At 47.9% G+C, this 24,836-nt stretch overlaps 1 protein-coding gene and 1 non-coding gene across 2 annotated transcripts in view; one reads left to right on the top strand and one right to left on the bottom strand.

Moving 5' to 3' along the window:
* The window catches only part of LOC144497781 (adhesion G protein-coupled receptor L2-like), a 510,506-nt gene that overhangs the window by 180,478 nt on the left and 305,192 nt on the right, over positions 1-24,836 (bottom strand). The window lies entirely within an intron of this gene.
* On the top strand, positions 5,895-5,967 carry trnak-cuu (transfer RNA lysine (anticodon CUU)). Its single transcript has one exon. It is a non-coding gene; the product is annotated as a tRNA-Lys (tRNA).

Below are 24,836 nucleotides of genomic sequence, written 5' to 3'. Positions count from 1 at the left end.
CCACATTAAAGATACTATACAAAGATGCATTTATATAGCACCATCCAAGACCACCGAACATCCCAAAGAACTTTACAGCCAAAGAAGTACTTTTGAAGTACTTTTGAATCATTATATTCTCAGGAGGCTTGACAGGGTAGATGCTGAGAGGTTGTTTCCCCTTGTGGGAGAGTCTAGGACCAGAGGGCATAATCTCAGAGTAAGGGCATCACCCATCTAAGACAGAGATGAGGAGGAATTTCTTCTCTCAGAGGGTAGTAAATGTGTGGAATTCTTTCCCACAGAGGGCTGTAGAGGCTGGGTCATTACGTATGTTCAAGGCTGAGATAAACAGATTTTTAATCAGTAAGGGAATCAAGGGTTATGGGGATAAAGTGAGAAAATGGAGTTGAAGATTATCTTGTCAGATCATTCATGATCTCATTGAATGGCAGAGCAGACTCGTTGGACCGAATGGCCTACTTCTGCTCCTATGTCTAATATGGGAAACACAGCAGGTAATTTGCTCAAAGCAAGCTCCCACCAACGGCATTGAGATAATGAGCAGATAATCTGTTTCTCTGATGCTGTCTGAGGGATAAATATTGGCCTGGATGCTTGGGAGAACTTCCTTGCAGTTTTGTGAAATAATACCATGGGATCTTTGACATCCACCCAAATGGCAGCATAGGATTCCATTTAACGAATTCTCCAAAAGGCGGAACTTGATCACTGCCCCAGGGAGTCAGCCAAAACCTCGGTACTCAAAGGGTGGGATTTGAAGCCACGGCCTTGAGGCTCCATAGGCGAGAATGCCGCCCACTGAACCCCAAGTTGTTGCGGCTTTGGCAAGTGAGGGTCGCCACTCTCCTTCCTGCCTGAGCATTCGCAATGGATTTTGAAACGCATTGATCACATGGCACAAGCCTCTGTGTAACTCCATTTCTCCAGAATATCTGCCAATCTGACACCCATGTTCGGACACTGAACATAGGACCCCTCCTACCCCTGGACACCCCCATCCAAACCCCCAAGTTAGGAGCCAGCTGTGCTGCCAACACCCTGCCCCTACTCCCCCCACAGTCCACAGAAAAAGTGTCCATTTGGAAAATAGAGTAATGGCAGGGTTACTGAAGAATAGGGGTGGAGGGGGGGGGGGGGGGGGGGAACCATGGTCAATGTGCCTTCAGGAGCAATGGCAGGTGTTTTTCATTTTTAATTCTTTTTGAATGAAACAACAAAGGTCAAAGAACTAACTTGATGTCCATTTCCCACAGTACTGAATGCCTTCGAACCCACAATGACCAGGCAATCCTGGAGAACACAGACTGCAAGCATTGCGGCAAAATGCCAGGCTACCCAAAGCAGTTTCTCCCACCTCCCTCCCCACTTCATGATAATCAGAGTTTATGCCTATCACTCAAAACCAACCAATCTGAAAGACCACAAGTCAATTTATTCACCGTGCCAAGTAAAACAATCAAAAGAGAGTCTGCGTTTCCTCCTCTTGGCCCTCAGCGATCAGCGTTACTGACAGGCCGGTGTACATTCAAGTCTGCTACACATGAGCACAATCTTTAGCGATGAGGCAAAGCAATTACTGTCAGCGAGGAGGAACTAATGCATCAAGCTCAATTTGTAGCATCGTAAGTATCTCCTCTGTTAGGGTCTGCTCCAGAGGTCAGAGGTCGTCCCCGTCATGTGACCTCAAGAGCCCAGCCTTCACCAACGCTGAGCATCAGCGCCTGCCCGCCACACAAAGCTGCCTCCGAGCAACTGAGATCTTATCGGCGACAACAAAGCAGCCATTAAGACTTCAGAAACACAAAACAAAACTGAGGGTAATGACCGTCTCTCCGCTGGCTTCAGGCTGCCCAGGACAATTTCGGGACGCTAATGGCTGTCGGCTCATTCTTTGCTAGCCGGCAGTGAGCGCAATCAGCAGCAGCTGCTGAGTGACTTCAAGATACAATTAGTCACACTGCCAGGAGGAAGGACCTGTTCCCTGAGGTTCAGTGACAAAGCCAAAGCAACCATTACATTCCAAATACCAGCATGTTTCTTTTATTCCTTTGTGGGACCAGCATTTATTGCCCATCTCTCGTTGCCCTTGGAGGGCAGATGAGAGTCAACCACATTACTGTGAGTCTGGAGTCACATGTAGCCAGACCAGGTAAGGACGGCAGATTTCCTTCCCTAAAGGACAGATGGTTTTTGTTCCGACAATCGACAATGGTTTCACAATCATCAGTAATTCTTAATTCCAGATGTTATTTGTTGAATTCAAATTCCACCATCTGCTGTGGTGGGATTCGAACCCGGGTCCCCAGAACATGAGCTGTGTTTCTGGATTAATAGTCACGCAATAATACCACTGGGCCATCGCCTCCCCATCCCTTACATTTATAAAGTACATTCAATGTAGTAACAATGTCCAACAAGCACGCTGTCGAACACTTTGACACGTACTGGGGCATTAGGTCACGTGACCAATAGCTTGGCCCAAAGAGGTCGCTTTTGAGGAGGATAGTCCAGAGGGCAGAGCCTAAGCAATCAAAAGTTCACAAAGATTCAGGCCATTTGAAGGCTTCACTTGTGTCAAAGGCGAGCAAGTGGTTGTCAGCCTTGCCTCAGTTGGCACCATTGTGCATCAGAGTCTAACTCAGGAAGACAAGCACAAGATGTAGGCCGCACTTCAGAGAGAGAGTGCTGCACTGCCAAAGGTGCCACCTTTTGGGAGAGACCCTATCTGCCCCTCGGGCACACGTAACGCCATAGACAAAGAGTTTAAAGTATTGACCCAAAAGGCTGGTTGGGATGTTGGGTTTTGAGAAGTTTTTTGTCAAGCAAGAAAAGGGGAGAGGCTGGAGGAGGGAGCGACAGAGAATGGAATCCTCGTGTCTAAAATAGAATCATAGAATCCTACAGTGCAGAAGGAGGCCATTTGGCCCATCGAGTCTGCACCGACCACAATCCCACCCAGACCCCATCCCCATAACCCCATGCATTTACCCTAGCTCGTCCCCCTGACACTAAGGAGCAATTTAGTATGGGCAATCCACCTAATCCGCACATCTTTGGAGTGTGGGAGGAAACTGGAACACCCGGAGGAAACCCACACAGACACGGGGAGAACGTGCAGACTCCGCACAGACAGTGACCCAATCCAGGAATCAAACCCGACTCCCTGGCGCTGTGAGGCAACAGTGCTAAGTACTGTGCCGCCGATGCCTAGCAGGCAAGGGTCGGAGCAGAGAAGGATCCTGGATATAATGTAGGGCTGGAGGGGATTGCAGTTTTAGACTGGGGCAAGACAAGGATGGGACTTAAAGTGGAAAAGATTTGTTTTTTGCAACTTGAATTGCGCAAAAGCAATTGTTTAAAATGATTAAGTAAATGATGCTTGCTAAAAGGATGTGTCAATTTTTTTTATTCAATAAAAAAAATGACATGTGCCTTGCTGGCTGGGCCAGCATTTATTGCCCATCCCTAGTTGCCCTTGAGAGTCAACCTCACTGCTGTGGCTCTGGAGTCACATGTATTGCAGATGTGGAGATGCCAGCGTTGGAGTGGGGTGGGCACAGTATGTTGCGAGACCTCTAACGTGTATTCCAGACCAGGTAAGGACAGCAGACTTCCTTCCCGAAAGGACATTAGTGAACCAGGTGGGTTTTCCAACAATTGACAATGGTTTCATAGTCATCAGTAAATCCTTAATTCCAGATTTTTTAAAATTGAATTCCACCACCTACCATGGCAGGATTTGAACCCGAGTCCCCAGAACATTGGCTGAGTTTCTGGATTAAGAATCTAGCGATAATACCACTAGGCCATTGCCAGTCCCCAGATGTGAATACATTACACAGAGGAAGGGAAACACTGGAAACTCGAGTACAAGAGCAGGGATGTCTTGCTGCAATTATTCAGGACCTTGGTGAGGCCACATCTGGAGTATTGTGTATAGTCTTGGTCTCCTTATCTGAGGAAGGGTGTTCTTGCTAGGGAGGGAGTGTGGCGAAGGTTTACCAGGCTGATTCCTGGGATGGCAGGACTGACGTATGAGGAGAGATTGATTTGCTTAGGATTATATTTGCTGGAGTTCAAGAGAAGAGTGAGGGGGGAATTTCATAGGGACCTATAAGATTCTAACAGGACCAGACAGGGTGGCTGCAGGAAGGATGTTCCAATGGCAGAGGTGTCTAGAACCAGGGGTCATAGTCTAAAGATACGGGGTAAACCTTTTAGGACTGAGGTGAGGAGAAATTTCTTCACCCAGAGAGTGGTGATCCTGTGGAATTCACTACCACACAAAGCAGTTGAGGTCAAAACACTCTGGGTGGGATTTTAGGGCCTCGCTCATCCCGAAACCATAAAATCCCACCTGAGGTCAATGGACCTTTCCATGTTCTGCCCCTTGCCCACTCCGTGGCAGGCGGGGCGGTAAAATTCCGGCCTGTATGTTTTCAAGAAGGAATTGGATACAGCCCTTGAGATGAAGGGGGAAATTGAAAGATATTGGGGGAAGCGGGATCAGGCTATTGGGTTGGATGGTCAGACATGGTCATACTGAATGTTCGTGCAAGCTCGAAGGGCCGAATGGCCTACTCCTGCTTCTATTTTCTATGTTTCTAACCGTAATTTTCACAGAAAATAGGTGACTAGAGTTTACTAAACCCATTAAGCTTTTGAGTATTGGAAATACATATACATTGAGCAGTAAAACAGCCATGGCCAATCCTTCTCTTGTCAACCTCCCTAACTCTCTGACACAAATCCCCAGGGACAGAGGCTCACAAGCCAGCCGCCAAAGCGACACAAACCTGCCAGAGAGAAAAAGAAATGGAGGTTTTTTGCCATCTTGTGTCTTGTTTCTGTTTATTCCCACGGCCAAGATAAAGAACAGGGAGAAATAAAAAACACCTTTCTTTCAGATTGCTGCCTTTCAGATCCGCTCCAAGGATCCCCAGGCATGTTGGAGCATGTCTGCAGAGCAGTCACTGGTGTTAGATACGGACAAAGACAACAGCCTAACCTGGGCACAGCTATGTGCCACAAAGATAAATCACCACCAAATTATTCAGCACCAAGAAAGGCCTTTCGGCACATCATGGCTAGGCTGTCTCTTTGAAAAATCAAACCAATTAGTCCCGTTCTTGCTGGTTTTTTCCCCATGTTGCCCTTACTGACTATACAGCTCATTCCCCTTTGAGAGTCATTGTTGAATCTGTCTCCACCACCTTCTCAAAGCAATGCACCGTATCAATCCGCATTACAGAGCAGTTAATCTCTTTTTTGGCCGAGGGATAAATATTGGCCATTGCGTTGGAGAGGACACCCTCTTCTTTCGACAGAATCAGGTCTTTTTATGTCTACCACAGAAGGCAGAGGGGGCCTCAGTTTAACATCTTGTCTCAAAGGTGGCGCCTCCAACACTGCAGCACTCCCTTAACACTGCTCTGCCGAGTCAGCCTGGATTACCTCGGCTGGGGTAGGCCTTGAACCCACGATTCCAGAGGGGACAGTGTCACCAACTGAGCCACAACTGACACACTTGCTGCGACTGATGTCCCGAATTAATAAAACTCTGAGGGGGCTGATTGAGGATCCAGCAATTGCAATTCCCAATAAGGGACAACTGGATTCACACTGTAAGCATGTTCCTTTGTTGGTTTTTCATGGTTTCAGACCCTTCGTCTTGAACAGAACCTCCCCGCTTGGGTGGCCTCTGAAAGCTGGAGGTGCCAGGCGTACATTTGTACTGCTCATAAGTAACAGCAGCAGAAGTGGGCCATTTCGCCATTCAACAAGATCTTGGCTCATCTTCGACCTCAACCCCACAATCCCCACATCCCTGCATTTCCCACAGTACCCAAAAACCAATTGACCTGCCTCTTGAACATAGTCAACAAGCAGTAGTCCAGCTAGCTCAGTCAGTAGAGCATGAGAATCTTAATCTCAAGGTCGTGGGTTCGAGCCCCACGTTGGACACTGTTATTTTTGGGGTGGCACGGTGTCACAGTGATTAGCACTGCTGCTTTACAGCGCCAGGAACCCGGGTTCAATTCTGGCCTCGGGTCACTGTCTGTGTTGAGTTTGCACATTCTCCCAGTGTCTGCGTGGGTTTCCTCCAGGTGCTCCGGTTTCCTTCCACAGTCCAAAGATGTGCGGGTTAGGTAGATTGACCATAATAAATTGAATAAGAAGTCTCACAACACCAGGTTAAAGTCCAACAGGTTTATTTGGAATCACGAGCTTTCGGAGCGCTGCCCCTTCATCAGGTGAGTGCCTGATAATAGACCAATGCTCCGAAAGCTCGTGCTACCAAATAAACCTGTTGGACTTTAACCTGGTGTTGTGAGACTTCTTATTGTGCCCACCCCAGTCCAACACCGACATCTCCACATCATGTTAAATTGACCCTTGTGTCAGGGGATTAGCAGGGTAAATATGAGGGGTTATGGGAATAGGGCCGAGGTGGGATTGTGATCGGTGCAGATTCGATGGGCCGAGTGGCCTCCTTCTGCACTGTCGGGATGATTCACCTTATTCTGAGACTGTGACCCCCCCATGTTCCAGATTCCAGTCAGGGGAAACATTTTCTCAGCACCCACCCTGCCAAATCCCTTGAGAAGTTTATATGTTTCAATTATATCATCTCTAGATTTTCCTTGTTAATTATGCCGGAAATGTCACCAGCAGATAAAACCATGGCTGCCGTAGTGCTCCAGTTCTCTCCCGCCTTCTGAGACCCAAAGAGGTTACAGAACTACATATGTTTGCTTTCAACATCCTTGAGATATGGTCAGAGGAGGAATTAAAACCAGCACTTAATCACAGCAGAAAAGAAATTTTGCTGCTACTGGTATGATATGCACCTTCCCAGCTGTTGACACAGGAATATTTGGACCTTACAAGCGATCCCCTATTCCTGAAACCGGAGCATCCGGAGGAAACCACACAGACACGGGGAGAATGTGCAAACTCCACACTGACAGTGACCCAAGGCCAGATTTGAACCCTGGCGCTGTGAGGCAGCAGAGCTAACCACTGTGCTGAAGCGTTTCAATAATGGGAGAGGGGCTGTGGTCCTGGGGTGGGTGGGTGGGTGGGGGGGGGGGGCGGGGAGAAGGGAAGAGAGAGAGAGAGAGAAACAGGGTCTAAAATGAGCTCTAGAGGCCCGACTTCCTGGTGCTACAGGAAGAGACTCAAAAGAGAAAGCCTCTTTCTATCAACGGGATGCACAAAATTCTGCTAGAAACTGTCAGCTAATACGGCAGGAGCCTGAACAAGGCTAGCAGAGAACTGAGGCTTGGCAACATTGGGAGAGGAGGAGGAGGAGGCCATTCAGCCCCTCAAGCCTGTCAGCCATTCAATGAGATCGTGGCTGATCTGCAACCCAGCTGCACATACCTCAAACAATGACGAGACAGAGTACAGGAATGAGATACAGAACTTGGTGAACTGGTGCAGCGACAATAATCTCTCCCTCAACGTCAAAAAAACGAAGGAGATTGTCATCGACTTCAGGAAGCATAAAGGAGAACATGCCCCTGTCTACATCAACGGGGATGAAGTAGAAAGGGTCGCAAGCTTCAAGTTTTTAGGTGTCCAGATCACCAACAACCTGTCCTGGTCCCCCCATGCCGACACTATAGTTAAGAAAGCCCACCAACGCCTCTACTTTCTCAGAATTCTAAGGAAATTTGGCCTGTCAGCTACAACTCTCACCAACTTTTACAGATGCACCATAGAAAGCATTCTTTCTGGTTGTATCACAGCTTGATATGGCTCCTGCTCTGCCCAAGACTGCAAGAAACTACAAAAGGTTGTGAATGTAGCCCAATCCATCACGGAAACCAGCCTCCCATCCATTGACTCTGTCTACACTTTCCGCTGCCTTGGCAAAGCAGTCAGCATAATTAAGGACCCCACGCACCCCGGACATTCTCTCTTCCACCTTCTTCCATCGGGAAAAAGATACAAAAGTCTGAGGTCACTTACCAACCGACTCAAGAACAGCTTCTTCCCTGCTGCTGTCAGACTTTTGAATGAACCTACCTCGCACTAAGTTCATCTTTCTCCACACCCTAGCTATGACTGTAACACTACATTCTGCACTCTCTCCTTTCCTTCTCTATGAACGGTATGCTTTGTCTGTATAGCACGCAAGAAACAATACTTTTCACTGTATACTAATATATGTGACAATAATAAACCAAATCAAATCCCCACCTTTGTCCCTACCCCTTCAGACTTTAACGAACTAAAATCTATTTTAGCTGTGAAATGCTTGTTTGAGCATTAATTGCAGTTTGCTGATGAGAATTCCAAAACATCAACCAGCCTTCTGTGTGAAGAAGTCCTTCCCAATTTCACTCATGAGAGGTTTGGCTGTAATATTGATTGCGGGCCCTGCTCTCCCCGACCATTGGAAATAGGGTGGATTGGGAGAATCTATCTGCTTCCCTTGAAATCTTGCAAGTGGAAGGTTGAAGAGAAGTCAATAAAACTGTTTATAGCTTTAACGAACTAACTTTAATGCTTGAAATGGAAAGAAACTAAAGGTGGGACAAACTAATGACCTTAATGGCTTCCTCGCTGGTAGATTTGACCTGTTCCCCACCCAACATCTACCTTAGACCACTGGCTTCATTCTTCTGAAACACAGAGGCAGGCCAATTTTCCTCTTCCTCCCCTTCAGGGCGTTGGGACAAGCTGAGGTTTAATGAGCCCCCGACCCTCCAAGATTACCCATGAATCTCTCAAAATTGAAGACCCACCTCCGAGATACAGCTATGAGCAAATTGTAAGGAGTAGAGTCAGGAAATAAAAGTGGTTCCTTATCATTTTCTTTGAACACTTTGTTCCTGTGTCCTAAAGTAAATGCAGTAAGTAGTCTCACAACGCCAGGTTAAAGCCCAACAGGTTTATTTGGTAGCACGAGCTTTCGGAGCGTTGCCCCATGAGCGTTACTCACCTGATGAAGGGGCGGTGCTCCGAAAGCTCGTGCTACCAAATAAACCTGCTGGATTTTAGCTGGTGTTGTGAGACTATTTACTGTGCCTACCCCAGTCCAACGCCGGCAACTCCACATCTAAAGTAAATATTTAGAGAGAGGAGAAATCATTTGACTGGGACGCTGTGATGAAGCCTCCAAGAATAGGCCCAGAGGTGGCAGCTAAAGCTGAGATACATTGCAGCATCAAGGCACCCCCCCCCCCACCCTCCCCCACCGTTCCTGCTGAGTCACCTTGAGGAGGTTGTTGCTCCAGCCCAGACAGTCAGACTGGCTCATCTTTATCTCCCAGTTAGGAATGTGCCTGACCGGCTGCCTTAAGCCACCTGGGAGCGGTTCGGTACCAAACGTGACTCAGTCTCCGACTCGGAGTCAGTAGGACTGTCATTGCAATTTTCCGGCACCTTCCGCCGGCAGGATCTTCCACTCGCACCGGCTTTGAACAGCTCGCCTGTGTTCCCACGGTGGAGACCGGAAAATTCTGGCTTGCCTGTGTGTTTAAATCTCACTCTGGAGATCTAGGTATAAGACCTGAGCAGACACCCACTGCAGTACTGAGGGATTGCTGCACTTATCAGTAGTAGCATCAGGGCGGCACAGTGGTTAGCACTGCTGCCTCACAGCGCCAGGGACCCCGGGTTCGAATCCTGCCTTGGGTCACTCCTGTGCAGAGTCTGCACATTCTCCCAGTGTCTGCATGGATTTTCTCTGGGTGCTCCAGTTTCCTCCCACTGTCTGAAAGACATGCTGGTTAGGTGCATTGGCCATGCTAAATTCTCCCTCAGTGTACCCGAACAGACGCCGGAGTGTGATAACGAGGGGATTTTCACAGTCACTTCATTGCAGTGTTAATGTAAGCCTACTTGTGACTAATACTTTAACTTATCTTTTGATGAAACATGAGCTCCATCTGTCCTGCCAGTTGGACATGAAAGATTCCATAACATTATATGTAAGCAGGGTTGTGAGTTCTCCCTGGTGCACTGGTCAATGGTTATCCCTTCATCAACCAACGCCAATTACCTGGTCATGATCACATTGCTACTTTTACAGATGCACCATAGAAAGCAATCTTTCCGGATGTGTCACAGCTTGGTATGGCTCCTGCTCTGCCCAAGACCGCAAGAAACTACAATGAGTTGTGAACATAGCCCAGTCCATCACTCAAACCAGCCTCCCACCCATTGACTCCCGCTGCCTCGGAAAAGCAGCCAGCATAATCAAGGACCCCAGGCACCCCGGACCTACTCTCTTCCACCTTCTTCCGTCAGGAAAAAGATACAAAAGTCTGAGGACACGTACCAACCGACTCAAGAACAGCTTCTTCCCTGCTGCCATCAGACTTTTGAATGGACCGACCTTATATTAGGTTAATTTTTCTCTACATCCTAGCTATGTCTGTAACACTACATTCTGCATTCTCTCCCTTCTCTATGAACGGTATGCTTTGTCGGTACAGCGCGCACGAACCAATACTTTTCACTGTATGTTAATACATGTGACAATAATGTATCAAATCAAATACACCTAATCCTCACCTTTGTTCTCTTCGAGTTCCCTACACTCTTTATTGCATTGCCGGTCTCACTCACCCCTGCCCTGTTTCAGCCCATCAAGTCACCAACAAACGCAGAGCCCCAAGAGATCCTCAATCTCTCATCCGCCCTCATCCTCGCAATGTGGCGGCTGGAACCTCTGGCTGCTCGACCTTGCAACGTACAATGCTACAGGGGATCCAGCAGCCTCCGAAGGGAAAGTCTTCCTCCTGCATTTCATCAGGGAGGCTGAATTAGATAGCATACAGCTTTTTAGCTCTGATATCCACGTGCATTTTCTTAACAGCATTGCTCACTCGCCTGGCATTAATGCAAATGGAATAAAGCGGCAGGGTAGCGCTGGCATCTGAGTGGTCTGCTGGAAGCGATCAGGGTAAAAATGCAGTTCTTCCAGTTTACTACCACATAGCTCGTGGCTGATTATAGGTCTTGCTTCTGTTGAGTTGAGCCATTGTGTCAAAGGCCCTGAAATTACACGGTGGGATAACAGGCTGTCGATATTTGATGTGTTTGCCTGACATTTTTCTCTGCTATTTTAGTGGAGGTGTTAACCTGCCTAAAACACAAGGGTTGCTGCGTCTCCAAAAATAGGAGTCAGGAATGTCAGACAGACATGTCAGGGATTCTTAGCCCACTGTTCCACAGTGTCACGTCAGGGCTAAAGAGAGATGCTGCAAACTACACCAGCACAAGAGCAGGCCCTCAAGCCTGTTCCGCCACTCAATTAGAACCACAGAATCCCGACAGCGCAGAAGGAAGTCCATCAAGTCTGCACCAATTCTCCAAAAAGAACATCCTGACCGAGGCCTGCCCCACCCAGGCCCCTTCCCGTAACCCTACATATTTACCACGACAAATCCACCTAACCTACACTTCTAAGGAACTCTTTGCCGCAGAAGGCTGTGGAGGCCAGGTCATTTGAGCGTCTTTAAGATAGACATAGATAGGTTCTTGATTAATAAGGGGACCAGGGGTTATGGGGAAAAGGAATGGGGGTGAGAAAAATATCAGCCATGATTGAATGACGGAGCAGGTTCGATGGGCCGAGTGGCCTAATTCTGCTCTTATGTCTTATGGTCTAAAGGGCTTTTTACTGTTCTAATCAACCTAATCTGCACATCTTTGGAGTGTGGGAGGAAACCGGAGCACCCGGAGGAAACCCACGCAGACACGGGGAGAATGTGCAAACTCCACAAAGACAGTCCCCCGAGCCGGGAATTGAACGCGGGTCCCTGGCGCTGTGAGGCAGCAGTGCTAACCACTGTGCTACCGTGCCGCCCATGCCAATCATGGATGATCTGCGACCTCACTCCTTTGCTCCAAATGCCTTAGTGTGACCAGGACCGGCAAAAAATATACAACTTTACCTCAGACATCGCAACAGAGGAAAGGAACTGATTCCCGGGCACAAGAGCTGTGAGCTAACTGAAGGCAGGTTTGCTTTTTGATAGGCTGAGACAAAAAAATCCAAATGGGGTGCTCAGTACTTTCTACCAAACTGATGTCAAATTATCACAGAATCACTACAGGACAGGAGGCCATTCAGCCCATCGAGCCTACACCGACCAACAACTTCACCCAGTCCTATTCCCGTAACTCCACATATTTATCCTGCTAATTCCCCCGACACTAAGGGGCAATTTAGCATGGCCAATCAACCTAACCCGCACATTTTTGGAGCGCGGGAGGAAACCGGAGCACCTGGAGGAAACCCATGCAGACACGGGGAGAATGTGCAAACTCCACACAGACAGTGACCCAAGCCGGGAATTGAACCCGCGTCCCTGATGCTGTGAGGCAGCAGTGCTAACCACTGTGCCACCGTGCCACCTGTAATTTGGATCCCTTATATCGACCCCAAACCTCTGGCAATAGCTCGGCAATTTACTGGCTCCATGGACCACTGATGCCCATTCCAGATATGTTCACTGCTCCACTCTCTCCTCTCCTGAAACGTCCTCTCCTGCACAGTTCTGCAGGCACCATGGTTACCTCCCTTAGAGGTGGGCTGCTGTCCAGGAAGGTGTTGACAGGACATTCCACCATAACCCCATCGTTGCCCAGTATCTCTGCGCTTGCACTTTGCAGTCAGGGCCATCAGGGAAGGAAACCTTCGCGGACTTCCTACCCCATCTTCCTTCACCCTGCAAACGTCACCTAATGACGCCCCGGTGAGATGTAAGCATGTGGATGAATGCCGGGCTGACACGTCGCTTGAGCTAAAGAACCCTTGCTGTCTAAACTCAGTGACAGATCAGTGACGGCCACACCAAAGCAAGGTGATGGGGGGACAACTGGCGCAAATGGAGCCGCACTGCAGTGAGTCAGGAGAAGGAAAGGAGAAAATTGAACAATAATGACTACAATACTTCAAACTATCCCTTCACCGCTTAGCCAGACGTCAGTCAATGGTGGCACTTCTCAAGAGTTCACAAGCTTTCACCTTCAGTGCCAGTTTTCCGTAAGGCGCTGTGTGTCAAAGTCAAGGTATCTAATATCTGCTGGATTACCCCCTCCCCATAATAATTTAGCCTGGGTCTCCAGGGGATAAACATTCCAATAAGTGTGTATGGCACAATCTCACGCTCATAAATCCATCCCAAGCTTCTCTTAATCACATTTCTTTTTGATGGATAACTCCAGTCTGCGTTTGGTCTCCTGAATGGCCATAAACACTATTTTATATATATATCTATCTATAAAATTGACCTGCAAAGGCCGCAGACACAATCTGGTACAAGGCTCGGCCAGCAATCGTCTGCAGACTCCGCTCTGTACTTTGCTCAGTATTTTCAATGCAACAGTATTCCCATCATCAAATTGACCTACTTAGAACGCATTACTGAGGCTCAACACAATACCATCCTCAACCCAAAACACCCCCACCCACTCCCCCTACACACACACCCCCCCCCCCCCCCACACACACACACACACACACAGTCCCTTCCCGTGGAGGAGTTTCAGTGAGTCGAAAAACATTATTTTTTAAATTTAGCGACGGCAACCTCAGAAACGTCGCTGCCTGCTGAGAACCGTCTGCCGATGTAAAACACTGAATCGTCTTCGAGGTGAGGGACAGGGAGAGAATAACGGGGCTGCACTGAAAACTATAAGACACACACACACGTACGCACATTACACACACATTACACACACACACACATTACACACACACACATTATACACACACACACACACACACATTACACACACACACACACATTACACACAACATATACACAAGACTTGCACATGCACACATGCGCACACAGAGCACGTACACGCGCACACACATATTCACACATACATGGAAGACATGCACACACACAAACATACACACACACACAAAGGGTAAGGAGTTATAAGAGAGTCAGGGAGCGCTTTTTATTTAAATGGTACAAAAAAACAGGTATCGACAGAATAAATTCAAAGGGCAGGTTTATTTTTGCATGTTGATGGTGTTTATTGACAGCTCTTCCCTCTGGGCTGGGCCCAGGGTTAAAGCCAGTCGACGGGTGAAATTCAGATTGGATAGATCGCTGCGCAAGTACAGGATGCATTGCAAAAGACAGATCCTTTCTGAGCAAAAGACCAGGGGAACCAAATGTACCATTCAGCTGACTGGAGCTGAATCTCTGAGCATGCCATCCCTCCAGCCCTCTCCCACAAATCAATTTGCAATGCCCCTGAAACAGGGATCGAGAAACGGCAAACTGAGAGAATCCATTCAGAGAAATCCACGGCAAAAGAGAAATCAGATTTCCACATACAGGAGTGGGAAGAGGGGAGGATTTTTACTCGATGCTGGCCCTGTGCATTTCTTTTGTGTTCATGAGTTCTAGTTTCTGATTTCTTGTGTGTCAAATACTGCATCTGCTGTCGCTGTAGACTCCGCACCACAAAAAAAAAGCACAATTGAAACGACCAGGAGGCAAATCAATAAAACCTCATTTTTTTCTCCTCCCGTTTTCACAAGGGGAAGAGCCCGGCCGAAGCCACAGACAAGTCGGAGCGAGCATCCCGGTGTCCCGACGGATCCCGACTACATTTCTCTCAACTCTCGGCCAAGCTCCAACCTAATCCTTAGCAAGCGACCAGGGGAGGGAAGGGATGAAGGAGCGACAGCCGGTGGCAAAAGCCAGGTCGACCACCAGCCGGGATCCCAAGTTGAAGAAGGGTACAAGTCCACCACAACCCTATCCTCATCCTCCCCCCTCCATGTCCTCTCATCCTGCCCTACCACCTAACCCTCTGACAAACAAAAAATAAAATCGAATTTTGGAATACAAAGAGCAAACAAATCTTTTAAAAGTGAGATTACAGTGTCTGCCATTTACCAGGGGCGCGCGAGAAAATAAAATCGACTGGAGGCGAGGGAGAGATGGAGCCTCTCCGTTGCAGTCCAGTAATAAAAGCTTCTTCATAAACTGACTTTATTCTCTTTTATAACGCCACACACCCAGTGCCACCTGTAAACCTCTCTGATGTCCCAGTGAGAACTATTCAACAATTAACATACAAATTAGGTCGGAAGTGGAAGGTTGTAGTTGGCCCATTCCTAACTTAGGGTGCGGTTGGGGTGAAGTTTTTGCACACCTTTTTACAACACAGTAAAATTTCCTTTGTCTGGGACCTGTGGAAAATATTAAAAGACAAAGAATTCTACTGCAGCATCCAAAAGAAATCTCTGAACAGCCGCCCTCCCCCTCCCCACCCCCCTAACACGGGATGCCAAGCGATGGGACGATGATGCTTAATAATTGAGAAATAGGAGAGTTCTTTTTCACCCAATTTTTTTTTTAGCGGCAGCCAGCGTCAGCATTGACGGATTACCAAGGTCAATCAGTTAAGAGTAAATCTCTCTCCTCCCAGCGCCTCACCAATAGATGCCAAGCTCCCAAAATAAAGCACACTTGACGCTCTGCCAATCTGACGTTGGCATTCTCCAAGCTGCCCATCATTGCTCAGGCTTTCCGAGAGAAGGCAAATCACCCAGCAACAATCATAGGTAAAGTCACCAAAGTCCCAGATGACCATGGGCTGCTCTACGCTTTGAAGGGGTGGGGTGGGGGGGGGGGGGTGCTGACTGGCGGTGATTTTAACCTAAGGATCACCACACCTCAGGCAAGGTTGAGAAGGTGCAGCCTTCATGAATAATCACAACTGGTACGGGAATTGAACCCATGCTGTTGGTGTCCCTCTGCATCACTAACCAGTTGTCCAGCCAACTGAGAAAACTAACTCCAGTGCCAATTATAGGCTCGTAGGCCGGAATTTTATTGGCACGCCCCGCCCAAGGCTCATAAGATCGCGCCCGACGCCAACAGGGAATGCCGTTCTGCGAGCCTCGCCTGCCCCAAAATCGGGACGGGCGAAAATCAGGGCCGTAGGTCTTTCGCAAAATTAGGTTGCGTCCACCCAAGCCCATGGCAATTAGGAGGTTTACAATTGGTAGATGGAGTGTCCTGTCAACAGGGGCAACACCGGTAAGGTAAGCCGGCAGCGATGCTCACCTACTAAAGATCGCCACCCTTCCCCAGGTACTCCATGCCTGGCGTTTAATTTTGTTTCAGAAAATATGCATGTTTTTTTTAGCTAAAATTGGTAGAAAATGCCCGACAGCTACAAGTGGGAGCTTCACTCCATCAGCACGTTATCTAGAAAGAAAGCCTCCCATATAAGTCGTGTCTTTTACCCCTGTCGTGGTCCAACTTTATTCTGGGACAAAACGTAGCCGAATTATATTTGCAACAAATATTTTGGTGCGCCCGTACAAGATTTTCTCCTCCCATCTGTTAACGTACAGAAATTATACCCCTTCCCAAAATGGCGGACAGAAGCAATTGGGTACACATATCTCAATATGAGTTGCATAGAATTAAACAGAAGCTTCCGGCACAATGACAGGTAATTCAGCCCGACTGGTCTACTCTAGATCATAGAATCCCTCCAGTGCAGAAGGAGGCCATTCGGCCCATCAAGTCTGCACCGACCACAATCCCACCCAGGCCCTATCCCCGTAACCCCACATATTTACCTTGCTAATCCCCTGACACTAGGGTCAATTTAGCGTGGTCAATCAACCTAAGCCGCATATTTTAGGAGCCTGGGAGGAAGCCGGAGCACTCGGAGGAAACCCACATAGATACCGGGAAAATGTGCAAATTCAGAACCCTCCTTCTACCCTACTTTGTAAACATCATCTTTCTATCACCCCCCGCCCCCCGTTCCTATTTAGGATCCCTTTATAGGCAAGGTTGCCACACAATCGCACCTTCTCACCACACTCTTGAGTTTTCCTGAATTCCTTCTTAGATTTATTAAGGACAATCTTACATTTATAGTCCCTGTTCACCCACACAAGTGGAAATATCTTCTCTGCGCCTTCCCTATCAAATCCCTTTGTAATGTTAAAGACCCCTATTGGAGTTACTGATATTGCGTTGCTCCAGTTTAGCCCCTTCATGTTTCTCCATTCTCATCCCCGTCACCCCCCCAGATAAACATGTGCCAAGGATTAGCGACGGCTCCTCCAGAGTGATGACAAGGCGTGTTACAAAAGGATTTAAACTGCAGTCCAACAGGAACCCCTCATTTTCTGAAAACTCAGCCACCACAAAAACACAAAGTGATTAAGGATCAGGATCCAAGATAGACCACAAGATGCCACTGTTTACTGTTCAATGTAGGAACAAGTTTTTAACGGGTTAGACAGAATGACACGGTGCAGGACAACTATCCCAAGTTAAAATACCTTCAGCGTGGTGCCAGCAACACAAAGGCAGGGCAATCACAGTGTGCAGACATTCAGAAGCAAAAGTGAATTCACATGGCTTGGAATGGAACTGTAACTAATACGGAAACACGGCACAATGTCACACAGTCACACACACAATCTCACACAGTTGCAGTCACACACACACGCAGTCTCACACATGCATTTTTACACAGTTGCAGTTACAGACATGCAGTGCCATACAGTCAAACACGCACTGTCACACAGTCACACACATGCAGTCTCACACATGCACTGTCATTCAATCACACACACGCAGTCTCACACACACAGTGTCACACAGTCACACAGAGTCTCTCACAAATTCAGGCGCACACAGTCTCTCGCGCATACGCTTCGCCTCAGTTACAGAGTCACATACATGTAATTTCTCCGCCTGCTGCTTTCAACCATTGATCTGTTCATTTTAAATGGGTCAGCACCTTGGTTAAAAACAAGACAACATAACATGAACCAATTCACACATCCCGACTGGGATTTCACCCGGTTGGGAGCTGAATTCGAAGTACCTCGCCCCAGTGAATCGAGTGTGCCAGGAGGAGAGGCAAATGTGATCTGACATCTTGTGTGCCGTTTGCGAACTATCGAGTCCGGGTTCAAGCGAACCCCTTTGGAGCTCGGGTTCAAAGTCTGCCTGGCCCGACGTGACGGCTCTGTGGTGAATTTGGTCAAGAAACCACATTTACGTCCAGCTGCTTTGGACTTGTCGGGCAGCGAGGCACATTGGGGGCCTTTGATGAACCTTTTTAACAGGGTATTCCTCATGTTGGGAAGTGCCTTTCTCGTATAAAATGGGTGCCGCTGATACAGGCCAGGGCCTACGTTTGGCTAGATTTCATGTTTTATTAGAGACACATGTGCAGAAAGAAGAGGAAAGTGACACTTTCGGAGGCCCCAGTGTTCCAGCGCTAAGACTGACTTAAAATGGCTGGTTTGAGTGGAGCTGCACATAACCGGGGCAAAAATGAGGGTGAAAGGCTGAATCCCTGGGTGTGGATTTTAATCTTAACATAATATAGCCAGACAGGAATTCAGGTAAGCAACTGACAGGACCAATGGGGGCCCATTTTGTTGAGCACAGGTTCCCTTGTCAGATAGTGATTAATGCCATGGCTGGGTAGAGGCAGACACTGCATCCGGGCTCAAACAGGAATAAACCTCATCCCCAGGACCAAAGCCTGATTTAGACATCTCCGTTCAGAGTGACATTTGTCCTCTACGCTCATGCCAGCTCCCTGGAACATTCTTTCAAGTTGACTTGGTGACCCAGGCAAGCTCCGCTGGCTCTCGTTTGTCATCTTCTGATCCTACCGAGATGCTCATTCTGACTGAAGGTAGCAACGCACACATACATCCACAGGACCAACACACACAATACCACCCCCCACCCTCCCCCAGATCCCTCCGCACCCTCCCCCCTCCCCCGGCACTCTCCCCACATCCCCCACCACCCCCTCGGTTCCCCCCCCCCCCAGCTCTTCCCCACCAACCACCCCCCACGCACACATACACACACGCAAAAGCACATATATACACACACGCACAAAATACACCAAACCACTCAACATCATAGAATCCCTACAGTACAGAAGGAGGCCGTTCGGCCCAAAAAGTCTGCACCTAGTCTCCGACAGAGCATCTTACCTAGCTAGACCCACCCACTGTCCTATCCCCGTTTACCCCACTAACCCCCCCCCCTAAACCTGCACATCTCGAGACACTAACGGACAAATTTAGCATGGCCAATCCATCTAACCTGCGGAGCGTGGGAGGAAACAGGAGGAAACCCACGCAGACACGGGGTGAATGTGCAAACTCCACACACACACGCACACACACACACACATACATACATACTGATCCGAGGTCGGAATTGAACCCGGGTCCCTGGCGCTGTGAGACAGCAGCACTAACCATTGTGCCACCGTGTTGCCCCATACACCAAAACATACAGCACACACAATGGGCTCATGTACTGGACATGCACACACGTCATGGAGTGCCACGTGGTCACCATTTCAACACACTTTTAATTGATTCAATGCATCTTTTTCACCCAAAACTAGTCCGAAAATGTTGAAAATTAATAGCTGCTAGTCTAACACCAGCAGATAGACGACTAACCTCATGAATACAAGGTGCCTTGATTTTTATTCCTTACTTCAAATAGCCACGATAGCCAACATTTCAACCTCGTGCTGATCCCAGGCCAGGTGCCCTCTCCAGACAAAAGCAAAGCTAGAAAGAGTAAAATCCATTCGACTGAGTTTGCTCCCACCCCCACAAGGATATATTTCATTATATATTCATTTCTCTGAGCATTAAGAATGAGGAACTCGCTGCCATTAAGTACAAACTGGGGGAACAGGAAGGGAAAGCTTGATAAACACAAAAAGGCAAAAAGGGGGACAGAAGGCAAGGCTCAAATGGCGAGATCATAGAATCACTACAGTGCAGAAGCAGGCCATTTGGTCCATCGAGGCTGCACCGACTCCCCGTCGGAGTAACCCCCCCCCAGGCCCTTTCCCGTAACCCCACATGTTTACCGCGCTAATGCCCCTAACCTGCACATCTTTGGAGGAAATCGGAGCATGAGGAAACGCACGCAGACATCGGGAGAACGTGCAAACTCCACACAGACAGTCACCCAACGCCGGAATCGAAGCCAGGGACCGGCACGGTGAAGCAGCAGCACTAACCGCTGTGCCACCGTGAATTAAGACGGCTTATAATCGAGCATAAACATTGTACAGACCAGTCAGGCTGAATGGCCCATTTCTCTGGTCTCAATGCTATTCAATGTAATGTATGCATCATAAGCCCTTACTGAAGTCCGTGTGAAAGTCCAATACTAAAGAACCCTAACTCCCACTGAAATCCAAAACCGACGTATAAAACCTCAACCAATTTTAGCACACACACAGATCACAAATCCTGTCGAAGAACGCCAATTCCTGCTATCGAAACGTTCTGATAAACGACTTGTCGAATTGAAACGTTAACTTTTATTCTCCCCCTCCTCTCCACAGACGCTGCCTGACCTACTGAGATTTTCCAGCATTTTCGTGTTGCATTTTATAATTTCACCTTTCCTCAAGATACTTAAAAATATTAAATATTATATATATATATATATATTACATGTATTAAACATAGTTACCACCTTTCCTTTTTCGTTCCGCTTTAGATCCACTTGTTAGAACAGGCGACAGAAAAGGAAAGATTTTTTCCCGCGTGCGAATTTGCGGCAGGGGCAGTTGGCGGCTCTCCCCCTGAATCTTCCCGACTGAAACAAGCCCTCACCAGACCAGCGAACCGCTCACTAAAGTTCAGCTGCGGTTCTTCCTCCGTCGCGCCGAAAGCACGACCGTTTTGGCGGATGCGAGGCTTCCGGCTACACGTGCAAGGTGACCCCCCCCCTACCCTTCCCCACCGGCTAAAACAAGTCAGCCAACATTCCACCCCCTCCTCCCACCCCCGCAAAAAAAATAAATAATTTGCGTGAATAAAAATGACTGTCGCTCGACCCACTTGACATTTTGGCAAGAGGCTGCAGCTTTAACTGCAGGGTGTCAGAAAGCCATTGGATTTCTTTAGTCTCTCTCTCCTGCTCGCTCGCTCTCAAATACTTGAGGTGCTATTAGCGAGCCTCTCGGTTTTTCTTTTAAAAACTCACACATTGTAAATAACAAGGTTCTGCAGAAAAGACTGCTTGCAAGACGCACTGCATAAAGCCTGGAAGCGACTCAGGCACGGGAAGGGAGGGGGTTGGGGGTGGGGGTGGATTTAAAATAAGACACAGCAGCAATTTTGTTCTTTCTCAAGACCCTCCAAATCGCGTAGTGAATTATTAATCATAGTCGGTGATGCGTTGAGTCTCAAGTCATAATTGAAGATTACTATTGCCGAACAATATGCTGCGGAAAGTAAGTTATAAATTTCCTACAGCTTTATTAGCAGGATGGCTCTGGGTACCCACTGATTGCAGGGACTTGCTCGCGAACACTGCAGACACAGGGGCAAAACTGGGCTCTGTTAAATCTTTGACCGACATTCCCAATGCAGAATTGGCCACAGGTCAATTAGTCGGAAGGTCGAGGGCTTTTTAATTCTGCATTCCGGAACAGAAAAATGATAAATTCAGCCAGGACTTGGGTCGGGGGGGGGGGAAATAAAATGGTAATTTTGGCTGTTAAATTTACGACGCTTATGTGACGACAATCAACAACAAAAAAAGATCATCCTTGAGTTCCAATTGATTGCACTGCTCTCAGGAAACCATTCTAAATTATTTATAATTTAGAGTCCAAACTACTAAAATATAAAGATTTGCAGTCTGGAAACGTGTCTTGAAGTCCCAAAAAAACATTTGCCAAATTATTCAGCTGCCAGCAGCTCACTTTTTCGAATTAAAAAAATAATAAAATGCCACCACTTTTAACCTCGCATTTCACCAAATTCTCTTCCTAACCGCTGCCAGCTTATGCCCCTCTAAAGACGCCCCGGCTTTACACTGGGGTATGTTACTTACAGGTAACAAAAGTGCATCCTCCCTACCTCGGCAGCAAGTGCTCTCCTCATCGATTCTCCTGGCTTTGCTCTCTCTCTCTAAGGTGTTCAGTCTCTCCAGCCTTCGGTAACGGTCAGCAATTGCACTCTGCACTGCCCGCACCCCGTCCAAAGCGGCCGCACCTCGTAGCTCTTGAGCCGCCTGCAGCCACCACCTTGCAGCCAAGCTCTACCCGCTTTCTTGCAGGACCGGGGGGAGGGGGGGGGGGGGGGTGAGGAGGAGCAAGGACCACACCCCCTACCAACCCCACCCTTGGCTGATTTTCCTCGCCCCTGACCCAGGGATGCTCCGAGCGAACGCGACGTGTTTGCTGCTGTCTGGGCACCGAACGAGCTTAGCCCAAACTGAGAGTGTGGGGTGGGGGTGGGGGGGGGAGCTTTCTTGGTCTGCTAAGATGAGCGCACCCGATGGCTAAACTCACTGAGCCGGCAAAAGGAGCTGAATGATTATGCCGCAAATTGGCTTACATTTATATAGCACTTTTAACATCCCAGGGCACTTCAGAGGAACGTACGTTGACGTGGAGTACGCAAGGAGATACTAGGACAGGTTGGTCAAAGAGGCAAGCTTTAAGAAGTCCCCCAAGGAGGGAGCAGTGGAGAAAATAAAATTAATACGAGAAAATAAAATTAATACGAGAAAATAAAATTAATACGGGAAGATAAAATGAGTACACGTCAATAAAGGAACATGCACAGAATAGCAATGAGTTATGTGGTCAAAATACAATTATATTGCTTGGAATAATACCGAAAGCCCCTTTAGCCTGTATAGTTAATTGTCACGAGCACATTTGTGCGACAGCTTAATGGCAAACTATTACCCACAGAGCTGGAACAACACTATTCCTGCAACATGAAATACAGCACAGGAAACTCGGGCAGCAGTTAAAAAGGGGTGTGGGAGCAACTCAGCTCCAAATAAATCAAGAGGAATGGACAGAGGCAAATATTTAATGAACGGTTCTCCCCCACCCCCCCTCAATTCTCAGACACATACAACCCCCCTCAAAATTAAACTCATTCAGTTTAATCAACCAAGCTTAAAATTGAAAGCATTAAAGTGAGATTTGGACCTGTTTAAGGAGCAAAAGTGGATTTTACTCTTCGATCAATTGAGCAAAGGATAGAACTAACTTTTTTTTTTGTCATTTGGACCCCATTCCCACCCTTTGCTCTCTTTAACCCAACTCATAAAAAGAGGGTGGAGGGAATCTTTAACCCACCAGAGACAGAGAAAAGTATATTTTTTTTTAAAAGTGAGCTGCTTTGTACAGGCCACCTCACCCTATTTAAAATCCAAACGGTTTGTTTGACCAACAAACTGGCCTCTTTAGCCCTTGTCCCTGGTGCTTCGAAATACTCCCAGAGATTGAAAGTGACAGTCGAGGGGGTAAGGCAGTATTATTTCCCCCTCCCACCACAAAAGCCAAAAGTTGCATTATGACAATGATTCCCGCTATCTTTGCCCAACTACCATGCTGTTTGGGAGCAGAATTTGGACCTTTCTTCGAAGAGAGAAAGAGAGGTAATCTGTAGATTATCACTATTAACAAGTAGTTAAGAGTGGTCCCTTCACAATAAACCACACTCGCAGTACAATCACTCCTGCCTCTCCCCCAAGTGCCAAAAAGGCAATAAACATTTGTTTTTTTTAAAAAAAAAGAAAGCAGAGAAATGGGATCACAGGCTGTCAGTTGATGATGATCCCTTATCCATGTCACAGGGACAGACAGACAGACAGACAGACAGCCCGGGAGTGAACTGAAGGAGGCCAGCTTTATTTTTAATATAAAGACAAGATGAGGCTTGTTTGCCAAGTTTAAAAGGCTTGTGCCGCCAGCCTTGCAAAAAGACAATCAAGCCAACAAAATCTTACTCCACCCTGACTGCTTTCCCCCATTCCCCAACTTTTCAAAAGCACCTTTTGGGGGGAGTGTGTCCCCCCCCCCCCCCCCCCCCCCCCCCCCGCCAACTCCCCCCCCCCCCCCCCCCCCCCCCCCCGCCAACTCCCCCCCCCCCCCCCCGCCAACTCCCCCCCCCCCCCCCCCCCGCCAAACCCCCCCCCCCCCCCCCCACCCAACCCAGCCAAAAAAAAATCCAATTAAACTTTCAGCAGCAAACAACAGCACCTTACAACGAGACAAGAGAAAATCGTACATAATGAGATTGCCCCAACCACCACCCCCCCCCAACCCCACCGCGGTCCAACAGAGAGGCTGAATGAAGCAGATTGCTCAAGAAGTGAAGTAGGAATCCAGTCCTTAATAAGTCTGAACATTCAGAATAGAGGACATCAAAAACAAATATGTATTTTTTTTTTTAAATCCTCCCTCCCTGACTGTTGCTGGCCATTTCAGTGTGGGTGTAATTCAGAAACATGACACAAAGAAAGAGGGAGAGTTGCTTTGAAAAATGAACTTCTGGAGACAGACAGAGAAACTCTCTCTCTCTCTCTCCCCTTGCGAGGAAGGTCATCGGTATTTTTCACCCTCCTCTGAAACCAAACCATTAATCAGTAGCAAAGAATAGGCAGAGGGTTTGCCAAAGGGAGGCAGCTTATAGCAAACACATGGTGGGGGCTTAAAAACTCACATAATTACTAAACAGTAAAAGTTGAGGAACACACACACACGCCTCCCCACTTTGCCTGTTCACACCGACTCCCCCTCCCCTTCACTCTGTCCTTTGGACCTGTAAAGTTCAGAGTGAGCTGGAGAACCCCCAGCTGAAGTTTTTTCTCTCGCTCTCTCTTTCACTCTCTCTCTCAATTGAGCCGGTAGCTGTGAGAAGCTTTGATATGTTAATCCCCCCCACCCCACTTCAAACAGGTCAGCTTGGCACACACGTATTAATTCCGGACAATTTGGTAGCGAATGATAATTCCTCCCCCCCCCCCGCCACCACCAAAACAAAA

The sequence above is a fragment of the Mustelus asterias genome, chromosome 8 (genome assembly GCF_964213995.1).
Source record: "Mustelus asterias chromosome 8, sMusAst1.hap1.1, whole genome shotgun sequence".
In the NCBI taxonomy this organism is placed as follows: domain Eukaryota; kingdom Metazoa; phylum Chordata; class Chondrichthyes; order Carcharhiniformes; family Triakidae; genus Mustelus; species Mustelus asterias.
Note: the sequence above shows the minus strand (reverse complement) of the source record. Positions and strands in the feature narration are given on the sequence as shown.